The sequence below is a fragment of the Salvelinus sp. IW2-2015 genome, linkage group LG23 (assembly GCF_002910315.2).
Source record: "Salvelinus sp. IW2-2015 linkage group LG23, ASM291031v2, whole genome shotgun sequence".
In the NCBI taxonomy this organism is placed as follows: domain Eukaryota; kingdom Metazoa; phylum Chordata; class Actinopteri; order Salmoniformes; family Salmonidae; genus Salvelinus; species Salvelinus sp. IW2-2015.
Window position 1 is genome coordinate 20238224 of NC_036863.1, and position 13199 is coordinate 20251422.

The following is a 13199-nucleotide window of genomic DNA, read 5'->3' on the forward strand; positions in this document are numbered from 1 at the left end:
TTGAACCAGGGTCTGTAGTGACACCTCCAGCACTAAGATGCAGTGCCGTAAACCGCTGCGCCACTCGGGAGCTGCTTGCAAAAGTTACTTTATTATTGTGGGCATTACCATGCAGTTAGCTTACCAACCTTGTTCGCTGTTAGCTAGTCAAAACGACTAAATGAACACAAAAACATGTGCAAGTGTGTTTTTGACTGGACTATACAGACTTCTATGCTAGCTACCTGCTTTGTTATTTTGGACATCATGCATTTAGCTAGCTTACTAATGTTGGGTAACAGTAGATTCGATGCCCCTGACCTAGCTAGCATGATGACGAAAAGGGCAGTTTTCCAAATACATTTTTATCTTCTCGTTGGAGCAGTGTGGATAAAGGTAAAATTTGGAGTACAGTGGCATATCCCATCCCGGCAAAGAGAGAAATAGTAATGGCATCTTTTTGTAGGCACTAATTCCGCCATGGTTTGTTGGACAAAGCCTATGAGGAAAATTAATGGCGTTTTGGATAAATGCCGAAAATAAGGTCTGGGGTAAACACAGGCTTAGGAGATCTTATACGTTTTGATCTATGAGATAATCTTCATCAGCTAATGTCACTTTTTGTGAATTTTGAAGAATGTATGTAATAATAAAAAGCTAATCACAAAGGCTTCATAATTCATAAAGGTCGTCTTAACTGACTGCTATTATCTTATACGTTTTGTTCTTTGAGATCTCCTAAGCCTGTGTTAACCTCAGACGTTATTTTCGGCGTTTATTTCAAAACCCAATTCTTTCCCCATACATTTTTCTAATAGGGATGGCTGAATGAACCAGAGGTAACTTATTTACTGGTTTTAGGACTAAAAGCTGGTGAGCTCTATTGAGTTATGTTTTAGGCATGTGCTGTGCTCACTGACAATGAATGGCTGCTTGTAGCGAGGGAGAGAACCAAGGCAGGGTTTGAAGATAGCGACAAAAGAGGAATATTGGGACAGGGACACAGAAAAGTGAATTCCTGAGGAGGAATGGAGGTGGAAGAAGAGGTCAAAGAGAATGAGGAAAGGAAAGGGTGGAATTTGAGGAAGATGGCAATAAAAATGGAGATGGGATGTTGAACAAGATTGGTGTCAAGTGCAGAGTGAGCCATGTGCCAAACTGAGTTCTGGAGGTGAAATGGAAGTGAATGAGCTCGAGTTAAGTGAGGTGGAAGGTGTGATGAAGAGCTCGGAGCCCAAGCCTGGCATCGATGGACATGATAAAGAAGAACCTGGTCCAGTAGGAGTGACATTGGATCCTTGACTTTTGGCGGAGTCATTTGTGGTTTCAGGCTGGGTGGGAAAGGAGTTGGGTGCAGTTGAATCTAGCTAGGTGAAACAGAGGAGTCACTATCAGTCCTTTTGAGTTTTGAGTCAGAGTTTTTACCCGACAAAGTCATGTTTGGATGTACTGTATGTATCAGTTATCCTGTTAGAGCTTTTGTAGGTGCAACGTTTATGGTCATGTTGCAGCAGTGTGTATGAGGGAGATGCCAAGATGTGGGAAGTGTGCAGGAGGGCATGGGACAGAGGATTGTGTAGTGGATAAAATTGTGTGTCAACTGTAGTGGTGCCCATGTTGCTGGGGATTAGAAGTGTCCAGTGCGAGAGAGGCAGGTTGAGGTGGCCAGAGTCAGAGTAGTGAAGAAGGTGTCGTATGCTGAGGCAGTGAAGAAAGTAGAGGAGAGTGGGTCAAGGGTGAGGGATCCTGAGAGGATTCCTGTGGGTAGTGGATCTGTGCCAGCACAGAGTGATTGGTCAATAAGTGATATATGCTTCAGTAAGGTTGGCTTCTTAACATGCATAGCAATGGTAATCAACTGTACCACAGAAATGGAATGTAAATCACAGAAAATAGATGTTGTAGTGACAGCTGTAGAGAAGTGTTTGGGTATATGAGATCTGACTTCAGAAGAGTTACAGAGTGTGTTGAGTGATGGCGTCCTGTCCTCCCAGGTTGGTGGCATGGTGCAGGAGCAGATAGGGTCAAAGTAGTGGAATGTGGTGGTGGTTTTTATTTTCTATATATTTTTATGAAATAGTGGTATATAGGTGTAGGGTTAGTTGGTGGTGCAATTTGTTTTTGTTTTCCTTCCCCCACTTTTTTTGTATTACAAAATGTAATGTGATTAAACACACGCTATTGCACAGTAGGTGGCAGCATGCACAAAGAAAATGTGCGAACGCCATGTTACCAAAGAAGAAGAGGGACGTGTTCTGATCCATATCATCCTGGCGCCATAGTGTGTTAACAGGAAAATGGTTCCAATTGTTTTTCCACCATTCCCATAGGACATTTTAGAAACACTTAAAATAATGGCTGTGCTTCGTGTAGACTTACCCTGGTGTGACGATAACCATGTATATCTCTTGGACAAGGTGACTTTTATCAATATATTCGGCTCTATTTATTCTCGGATTCAAAAATGTTAATTAGCATCCAAGTAGACATCATGCAAGACTACAAATCCCTGCCAGCTCCTACACATCATCTCTAGCTGACAACTTTGCTAACAGGTATTGTGTCAAATTAAAACTTGCACAAGACAGTTCACAGAATTGTCAATTTAAAGACATTTAGCCAATTTATTAATGACAAAATGTAACTAACATTAGATAGTTAATCCAGAGATTCTTAACTGGCGCCTACAAAGATGCAACCTCTCTCATCGTCACTCAATGCCTAGGTTTACCCCACTGTACTCGCACCCTACCATACCCTTGTCTGTACACTATGCCCTGAATCTATCCTACCACGCCCAGAAATCTGCTCCTTTTAATCTCTGTTCCCAAAGCACTAGATGACCAGTTCTTATAGCCTTTAGCCGTACCCTCATCCTACTCCTCCTCTGTTCTTCTGGTGATGTAGAGGTTAACCCAGGCCCTGTGTGTCCCCAGGCGCTCTCATTTGTTGACTTCTGCAACTGTAAAAAGCCTTGGGTTCATGCATGTTAACATCAGAAGCCTCCTCCCTAAGTTTGCTTTATTCACTGCTTTAGCACACTCCGCCAACCCTGATGTCCTAGCCGTGTCTGAATCCTGGCTTAGGAAGGCCACCAAAAATTCAGAAATTTACATCCTCAATTACAACATTTTCCATCAAGACAGAACTACTAAAGGGGGCGGAATTTAATCTACTGTAGAGAGAGCCTGCAGAGTTCTGTCATACTATCCAGGTCTATGCCCAAACAATTCGCGCTTCTACTTTTAAAGATCCATCTCTCCAGAAATAAGTCCCTCACTGTTGCCATTTTTGAAAGACCCCCCTCAGCTCCCAGCTGTGCCCTGGACACCTTATGTGAATTGATTGCCCCCCAACTACTGTCAGAGTTTGTATTGTTAGGTGACCTAAATTGGGATATGCTTAACACCCCGGCCGTCCTACAAGCTAAGCTAGATGCCCTAAATCTCACACAAATTATCAAGGAACCTACCAGGTACAACCCCAAATCCGTAAACATGGGCACCTTCATATAGTTGAAGTCGGAAGTTTACATACACTTAGGTTGGACTCATTAAAACGTGTTTTTCAACCACTCCACAAATTTCTTGTTAACAAACTATAGTTTTGGCAAGTCGGTTAGGACATCTACTTTGTGCATGACACAAGTAAGTTTTCCAAAAATTGTTTACAGACAGATTATTTCACTGTATCACAATTCCAGTGGGTCAGAGGTTTACATACACTAAGTTGACTGCCTTTAAACAGCTTGGAAAATTCCAGAAAATGTCAATTGGAGGTGTACCTGTGGAAGTATTTCAAGGCCTACCTTCAAACTCAGTGCCTCTCTGCTTGACATCATGGGAAAATCTAAAGAAATCAGCCAAGACCTCAGAATTCCTTTTGTAGACCTCCACATGTCTGGTTCATCCTTGGGAGCAATTTCCAAACGCCTGAAGGTACCACGTTCAAACAATCGTACGCAAGTATAAACACCATGGGACCACGCAGCCGTCACACCGCTCAGGAAGGAGACGCGTTCTGTCTCCTAGAGATGAACATAATTTGGTGAGAAAAGTGCAAATCAATCCCAGAACAGCAGCAAAGGACCTTGTGAAGATACTGGAGGAAACAGGTACAAAAGTATCTATATCCACAGTCAAACGAGTCCTATATCGACATAACCTGGAAGGCCGCTCAGCCAGGAAGAAGCCACTGCTCCAAAACTGCCATAAAAAAGCCAGACTACGGTTTGCAACTGTCAGGACCCGGTGTGAGAAACAGTCACTAATAGTCGGCAGAACCCAGAAGATGAGGCAGACACAGCAGTACTAGAGACGGTGGTTTAATAAAGGAAAAAGATCTTCAGGCAAAAAATATAAATCCACAACGCCAAAAGTAATGCCAAGAGAAAAAATGAATATCCTCCAAGATACAATGAAAATCCACAAAGTGGTAAGAACAGCAGGGAAAAAACAAACCTCAAAAGAATAATAAAAAATAAACAAGAACAAAACCAGAGTACCTCAAGAAAATCCAACTAGAGAAACAAATGTTCACAGCATGGCTGGGTGCTTACATTTACATTTAAGTCATTTACATGTTATGCTAACATACAAACACAGAGCAAATAACTGAGGAACACTAAGGGTTTAAATACCTACAAGGAAATGAGGCACAGGTGCAAATAATAACTAGAACAAGGGAAAAACAAAAGGTTCAAAAAGGCGCAATGGGGGCATCTAGTGACCAAAACCTGAACAATCCTGGCCAAATCCTGACAGCAACTACACATGGGGACAAAGATTGTACTTTTTGGAGAAATGTCCTCTGGTCTGATGAAACAAAAATAGAACTGTTTGGCCATAATGACCATCGTTATATTTGCAGGAAAAAGGGGGAGACTTGCAAGCCGAAGAACACCCTCCCAACCGTGAAGCGCGGGGTGGCAGCATCATGTTGTGTTGGTGCTTTGCTGCAGGAGGGACTGGTGCACTTCACAAAATAGATGGCATCATGAGGTAGGACAATTATGTGGATATATTGAAGCAACATCTCAAGACATCAGTCAGGAAGTTAAAGCTTGGTCGCAAATGGGTCTTCCAAATGGACAATGACCCCAAGCATACTTCCAAAGTTGTGGCAAAATGGCTTAAGGACAACAAAGTCAAGGTATTGGAGTGGCCATCACAAAGCCCTGACAATACTATAGAAAATTTGTGGGCAGAACTGAAAAAGCTTGTGCGAGCAAGGAGGCCTATAAACCTAACTCACTTACACCAACTCTGTCAGGAGGAATGGTCCAAAATTCAGTCAACTTGTGGGAAGCTTGTGGAAGGCTACCCGTAACGTTTGACCCAAGTGAAATAATTTAAAGGCAATGCTACCAAATACTAATTGAGTGTATGTAAACTTCTGACCCACTGGGAATGTGATGAAAGAAATAAAAGCTGAAATAAATAATTCTCTACTATTATTCTGACATTTCACATTCTTAAAAATAAAGTGGTGATCCTAAGACAGGGAATTTTTACTAGGATGAAATGTCAGGAATTGTGAAAAACTGACTTTAAATATATTTGGCTGAGGTGTATGTAACTCCCGACTTCAACTGTAGATATCATCCTGACCAACTTGCCCTCTAAATACACCTCTGCTGTTTTCAACCAGGATCTCAGCGATCATTGCCCCATTGCCTGCGTCCGTTATGGGTCCGCGGTCAAACGACCACCCCTCATCACTGTCAAATGCTCCCTAAAACACTTCTGCGAGCAAGCCTTTCTAATCGACCTGGCCCGGGTATCCTGGAAGGATATTGACCTCATCCCGTCAGTAGAGGATGCCTGGTTGTTCTTTAAAAGTGCTTTCCTCACCATCTTAAATAAGCAGGCCCCTTTCAAAAAATGTAGAACTAAGAACAGATATAGCCCTTGGTTCACTCCAGACTTGACTGCCCTTGACCTGCACAAGAACACCCGGTGGCGTACTGCACTTGCATCGAATAGTCCCCGCGATATGCAACTTTTCAGTGAAGTCAGGAACCAATACACACAGGCAGTTACGAAAGCAAAGGCTAGCTTTTTTCAAGCAGAAATTTGCATCCTGCAGCACTAATTCCAAAAAGTTTTGGGACACTGTAAAGTCCATGGAGAATAAGAGCACCACGTCCCAGCTGCCCACTGCACTGAGACTAGGAAACACTGTCACCACTGATAAATCCACGATAATCGAGAATTTCAATAAGCATTTCTCTATGGCTGGCCATGCTTTCCACCTGGCTAACCCAACCCCGGCCAACAGCTCTGCACCCTCTGCAGCAACTGGCCCAAGCGCCTCCCCCTGCTTCTCCTTCACCCAAATCCAAGCAGCTGATGTTCTGAAAGAGCTGCAAAACCTGGATCCCTACAAATCAGCTGGGCTAGACAATCTGGACCCTCTCTTCCTAAAATTATCCGCCACCATTGTTGCAACCCCTATTACTAGTCTGTTCATTCTCTCTTTCGTATCGTCTGAGACTCTTAAAGTTTGGAAAGCGGCCGCTGTCATGCCCCTCTTCCCCTATGGGATAAATTTATGGTGGAAAAACGACTGGAACCATTTCCTTGAATAGTGCTAGGTTGTAAGGGTATTATGATTCATACTGTGGTAGTCTATTGCGTTCTGATTCCAGTGCAGCGTAGTGTAAACAAGCGTAACGGTAGGGTCGGTATCTTCTGGCAACTAGTTCACAGTTCCCAATTCCCCGGAGTGCCCGGTTAGGGTAAAGAAGTATGAAGTGGCAAAGATCAGGACTATTCAGCAGGTCTCCTACACAGAGGCACGTGAAATAGTTGAAGGAGCGAGGGGAGCTGAAGATATGGTGATGGATACTCCATAGACTGTGGAGATTCAGGGTGTTGTTCAACAGTTGAGGGAAACTGATATGCTGGTTATGAAGAAGGTGGATTTCCTGGTGTTTATCACAGATGTGATTMATTGTACTGCACAAACGAACAAAAAGTCCAAGAAACTGGACATAATAGTATCTGCGGCTGAAAAGTTTTTGGGGTTTCCAGGACTTGCAAAGAATACTGTCCAAAGATCAGATCAAATCAAACTTTATTTGTCACCTGCACCAAATACAGGCCTTACCGTGTAGGCCTTACCGTGAAATGCTTACTTACAAGCCCTTAACCAACAGTGCAGTTCAAGAAAGAGTTAAAAGATTTACCAAATAAATTAAAGTAAAAAATAATAAAAAGTAATAAAATAACAATAACGAAGCTATATACAAGGGGTACCGGTACCAAGTCAATGTGCGGAGGTACTGGTTAGTCGAGGTCATTTGTACATGTAGGTAGGGGTGAAGTGACTATATATWTTTTTTTGCCGCTGCTAGTAGCTTTTACCTTCTGCACAGACACCAGCCCTGTTATTAGCCTGGATATTACTCACCAATTTACCAGCATCGGACTGTCTCTCGACAACAACGCCGGATTCCTGCCGTAATCCCTGAGCCACTGCTTCTGATCCTCACAGCTAGCTTGCGGCTAGCGCAGCTAGCGCCACTGCCACGAAGCTAGCACCAGTTAGCAAACACAATTCTACAATTCACAACCTCTCTTTCGCCATCGCCATCTGGCTTGGATTCTCTGTCGACACGACCACGTCTGAGACCCCTCCGTCTGAGCAGACACCCCCGGGCTACTAACTTTAAACGCCGCGTGCTAGCTTAGTGGAGCCTCCCTGCTCCATCTACGCTGCCCCCTGGACACTATGATCACTTGGCTACATAGCTGATGCATGCTTGACTGTCCATTAATTCACGGTACTCCATTCTGTTTATTTGTGTTTTATCTGTCGGCTTCTGTGCTTTAACTCAGGATCTGTGTGTAGTTAATCCGACCCTCTCTGCCTAGTCGTCGCCATTTTTACCTGTTATTGCTTGCTGTTATCTTACCGTTGTTTTTAGCTAGCTCTCCCAATCAAGACCGCAATCACTTTATGCCTTATTGTAATGTCTCTCTCAAATATCAATATGCCTTGCATACTGTTGTTCAGGCTAGTTATCATTATCATTGTTTTGGTTTGCAATGGACCCTGTAGTTCCACTCTCCGTACCTCTGATACCTCCTTGTCCCACCCCCCACACATGCGTGACCTCACCCATTGAGACCAGCATGTCCAGAGATACAACCTCTCTTATCATCACCAGTGCCTGGCTTGCCTCCGCTGTACCCACGCCCCACCATACCCCTGTCTGCACATTATGCCCAGAATCATATCTACCACGCCATAAATCTGCTCCTTTTATTCTTTGTCCCCAACTCTAGGCGACCAGTTTTGATAGCCTTTAGCCGCACCCTCATCCTACTTACTTCCTCTGTTCCTCGGGTGATGTGGAGGTAAACCAGGCCCTGCATGTCCCCAGTCACCCTCATTTGTTGACTTCTGTGACGAAAAAGCCTTGGCCTCATGCAGTCAACATCAGAAAGCCTCCTCCTAAGTTGCCTTACTCACCGCTTTAGCACACTCTGCCAACCCTGATGTCCTTTGCCCGTGTCCGAATCCTGGCTTAGGAAGCCACCCAAAAATTCTAGATTTCCATACCAACTATAACACTTTCCGTCAGATAGAACTGCCAAAGGGAGGAGTTGCAATCTACTGCAGAGATAGCCCTGCCAAATTCTGTCCATACTTTCCAGGTCTATGCCCAAACAGTTCGGAACTTCTAATGTAAAAAAAATCTCTCTCAAGAAATAAGTCTCTCACTGTTGCCCGCCTGCTCCGACCCCCTCAGCCCCACTGTGCCCTGGACACCCATCTGTGAATTGATCGCTCCCCATCTAGCTTCAGTCAAAGTTTGTTCTGTTAGGTGACCTAAACTGGGATAGCTAAACACCCCGGCAGTCCTACAATCCAAGCTTGATGCCCTCAATCTCACACAAATCATCAAGGAACCCACCAGGTACAACCCTAAATCCGATAACATGGCACCCTAATAGACATTATCCTGACCAACCTGCCCTCCAAATACACCTCTGCTGTCTTCATCAAGATTCACGATCACTGCCTCATTGCCTGTATCCCCACGGTCCCGGTCAAACGACCACCCCCATCACTGTCAAACGCTCCCTAAAAACACTTCTGCGAGCAGGCCTTTCTAATCGACCTGGCCCGTGTACCCTGGAAGGATTGACCTCATCCCTCATTGAGGACCTGTCATTCTTTAAATGTGTACTTCCTCACCATATTAGACAAGCATGCCGCGTTCAAAAAATGCAGAACCAAGAACAGATAAGCCCTTGGTTCACTCCAGACCTGACTGCCCTCGACAGCACAAAAACATCCTTGGCGAACTGCAATAGCATCGAAGAGCACCCGCGATATGCAACTGTCAGGGAAGTCAGGAACCAATACACGCAGTCAGTCAGAAAGCAAAGAGCCAGCTTTTTCAAGCAGAAATTTGCATCCTGTAGCTCTAACTCCAAAAAGTTCTGGGATACTGTAAAGTCCATGGAGAAAAGAGCACCCTCCTCCAGCTGCCCACTGCACTGAGGCTAGGAACACGGTCACACCGATATAATCCGTGATAATCGAAGACTTCAACAAGCATTCCAATGGCGGCCTGCCTTCCTCCTGGCGACTCCAACCTTGGCCAACAGCCCGCCCCCCCGCTGCTACTCGCCCAAGCCTCCCCAGCTCTCCTTTACCCAAATCCAGATAGCAGATGTTTCTGAAAGAGCTGGAAAACCTGACCCATACAAATTCAGCTTGGGCTGACAATCTGGACCCCCTATTCTGAAACTGTCCGCCGCCATTCGCACCCCCTATCACCAGCCTGTTCAACCTCTCCTTCGTATCATCTGAGATCCCCAAGGATTGAAAGCTGCCGCGGTCATCCCCTCTTCAAAAGGGGAACACCTGGACCCAAACTGTTACAGACCTACATGGGAGAACAAGTATTTATACACTGCCGATTTGCAGGTTTCCTACTTACAAAGCATGTAGAGTCTGTAATTTCTATCATGGTACACTTCAACTATGAGAGACGGAATCTAAAACAAAAACCAGAAAATCACATTGTATGATTTAAAGTAATAATTGCATTTATTGCATGACATAAGTATTTGATACATCAGAAAGCAGATCTTAATATTTGGTACAGAAACCTTGTTTGCAATTACAGAGATCATACTTCCTGTAGTTCTTGACCAGGTTTGCACACACTGCAGCAGGGATTTTGGCCCACTCCTCCATACAGATCTTCTCCAGATCCTTCAGGTTTCGGGCTTCGCTGGCAATACGACTTCAGCTCCCTCAAAATTTCTAGTGGGTTCAGGTCTGGAGACTGGCTAGGCCACTCCAGGACCTGAGATGCTCTTACGGCGCCACTCCTTAGTTCCCGGCTGTGTGTTTCGGGTTCGTTGTCATGCTGAAGACCCAGCCACGACCCCATCTTCAATGCTCTTACTGAGGGAAGGAGGTTGTTGGCCAAGATCTCGCGATACATGCCCCATCCATCCTCCCCTCAAATTACGTGCAGTCACCTGTACCCTTTGCAGAAAAGCATCCCCAAAGAATGATGTTTCCACCTCCATGCTCACCGTTGGGATGGTGTCTTGGGTTGTACTCATCCTTCTTCTTCCTCCAACACGGCGAGTGGAGTTTAGACCAAAAAGCTCTATTTTTGTCTCATCAGACCACATGACCTTCTCCCATTCCTCCTCTGATCATCCAGATGGTCATTGCAAACTTCAGACGCCTGACATGCGCTGGCTTGAGCAGGTGGACCTTGCGTGCGCTGCAGGATTTGAATCCATGACGGTGTAGTGTTACTAATGGTTTTCTTTGAGACTGTGGTCCCAGCTCTCTTCAGGTCATTGACCAGGTCCTGCGTGTAGTTCTGGGCTGATAACTCACCTTCCTCATGATCATTGATGCCCCACGAGGTGAGATCTTGCATGGAGCCCCAGACCGAGGTGATTGACCGTCATCTTGAACTTCTCCATTTTCTAAAATTGCCAACAGTTGTTGCCTTCTCACCAAGCTGCTTGCCTATTGTCCTGTAGCCCATCCCAGCCTGTTGCATGTCTACAATTTATCCCTGATGTCCTTATACAGCTCTCTGGTCTTGGCCATTGTGGAGAGGTTGGAGTCTGTTTGATGAGTGTGTGGACAGGTGTCTTTTATACAGGTAACGAGTTCAAACAGGTGCAGTTAATACAGGTAATGAGTGAGAACAGGAGGGCTTCTTAAAGAAAAACTAACAGGTCTGTGAGAGCCGGATCTTACGGTGTTTATGGTGATCAAATACTTAGTCATGCAATAAAATGCAAATTAATTACTTAAAAATCATACAAGTGATTTTCGGATTTTTGTTTAGATCCGTCTCTCACAGTTGAAAGTGTACCTATGATAAAAATTACAGACCTCTACATGCTTTGTAAGTAGGAAACCTGCAAAATCGGCAGTGTATCAAATACTTGTTCTCCCCACTGTATATCCATCCTGCCCTGCCTTCTAAGGTCTTCGAAAGCCAAAATCAACAAACAGATCACTGACCATCTCGAATCCCACCGTACCTTCTCCGCTGTGCAATCCGGTTTCCAGCCGGTCATGGGTGCACCTCAGCCACGCTCAAGGTACTAAACGATATCATAACCCCATCGATTAAGACATTACTGTGCAGCCGTCTTCATCGACCTGGCCAAGGCTTTCGACTCTGTCAATCACCATATTCTTATCCAGACTCAGTAGCCTCGGTTTTTCTAATGACTGCCTTTCCTGTTCACCAACTACTTTGCAGACAGAGTTCAGTGTGTCAAATCGGAGGGCATGTTGTCCGGTCCTCTGGCAGTCTCTATGGGGTACCACAGGGTTCAATCTCGGCCGACTCTTTCTCTGTATACACAATGATGTGCTCTTGCTGCGGGCGATTCCCTGATCCACCTCTACGCAGACGACACCATTCTATATACTTCCGGCCCTTCCTTGGACACTGTGCTATCTAACCTCCAAACGAGCTTCAATGCCATACAACACTCCTTCCGTGGCCTCCAACTGCTCTTAAACGCTAGTAAAACCAAATGCATGCTTTTCAAACCGTTCGCTGCCTGCACCCGCACGCCCGACTAGCATCACCACCCTGGACGGTTCCGACCTAGAATATGTGGACATCTATAAGTACCTATGTCTGGCTAGACTGCAAACTCTCCTTCCAGACTCATATCAAACATCTCCAATCCAAAATCAAAGCAAGAATCGGCTTTCTATTTCCGCAACAAAGCCTCCTTCACTCACGCCGCCAAACTTACCCTAGTAAAACTGACTATCCTACCGATCCTCGACTTCGGCGATGTCATCTACAAAATAGCTTCCAATACTCTACTCAGCAAACTGGATGCAGTTTATCACAGTGCCATTCGTTTTTACTAAAGCACCTTATACGACCACCACTGCGACCTGTATGCCCTAGTCGGCTGGCCCTCGCTACATGTTCGTCATCAGACCCACTGGCTCCAGGTCATCTACAAGCTATGCTAGGTAAAGTGCCGCCTTATCTCAGTTCACTGTCACGATGGCTACACCCACCCGCAACATGCGCTCCAGCAGGTGTATCTCACTGATCATCCCTAAAGCCAAAACCTCATTTGGACGCCTTTCCTTCCAGGTCTCTGCTGCCTGCGACTGGAACAATTGCAAAAATCTCTGAAGTTGGAGACTTTTATCTCCCTCAACAACTTTAAAAATCTGCTATCCGAGCAGCTAACCGATCGCTGCAGCTGTACATAGTCCATCTGTAAACTACCCACCCAATTTACCTACCTCACCCCCCATACTGCTTTTATTTATTTACTTTTCTGCTCTTTTGCACACCAGTATCTCTTTGCACATGATCATCTGATGATTTATCACTCCAGTGTTAATCTGCTTAATTTAATTATTCGATTTATTGCCTACCTCATGCCTTTTGCACACATTGTATATAGATTCTTTTTTTCTACCATGTTATTGACTGTTTATTGTGTACTCCTGTTAACTCTGTGTTGTCTGTTCACACTGCTATGCTTTATCTTGGCCAGGTCGCAGTTGCAAATGAGAACTTGTTCTCAACTAGCCTACCTGGTTAAATAAAGGTGAAAAAAATAAATAAATAAATAAATACATAGACAATAAACAGCGAGCAGCAGCAGTGCAAAAAACAAATGGGGGGGTCCAATGTAAATAATCCGGTGGCCATTTGATTAATTGTTCAGCTC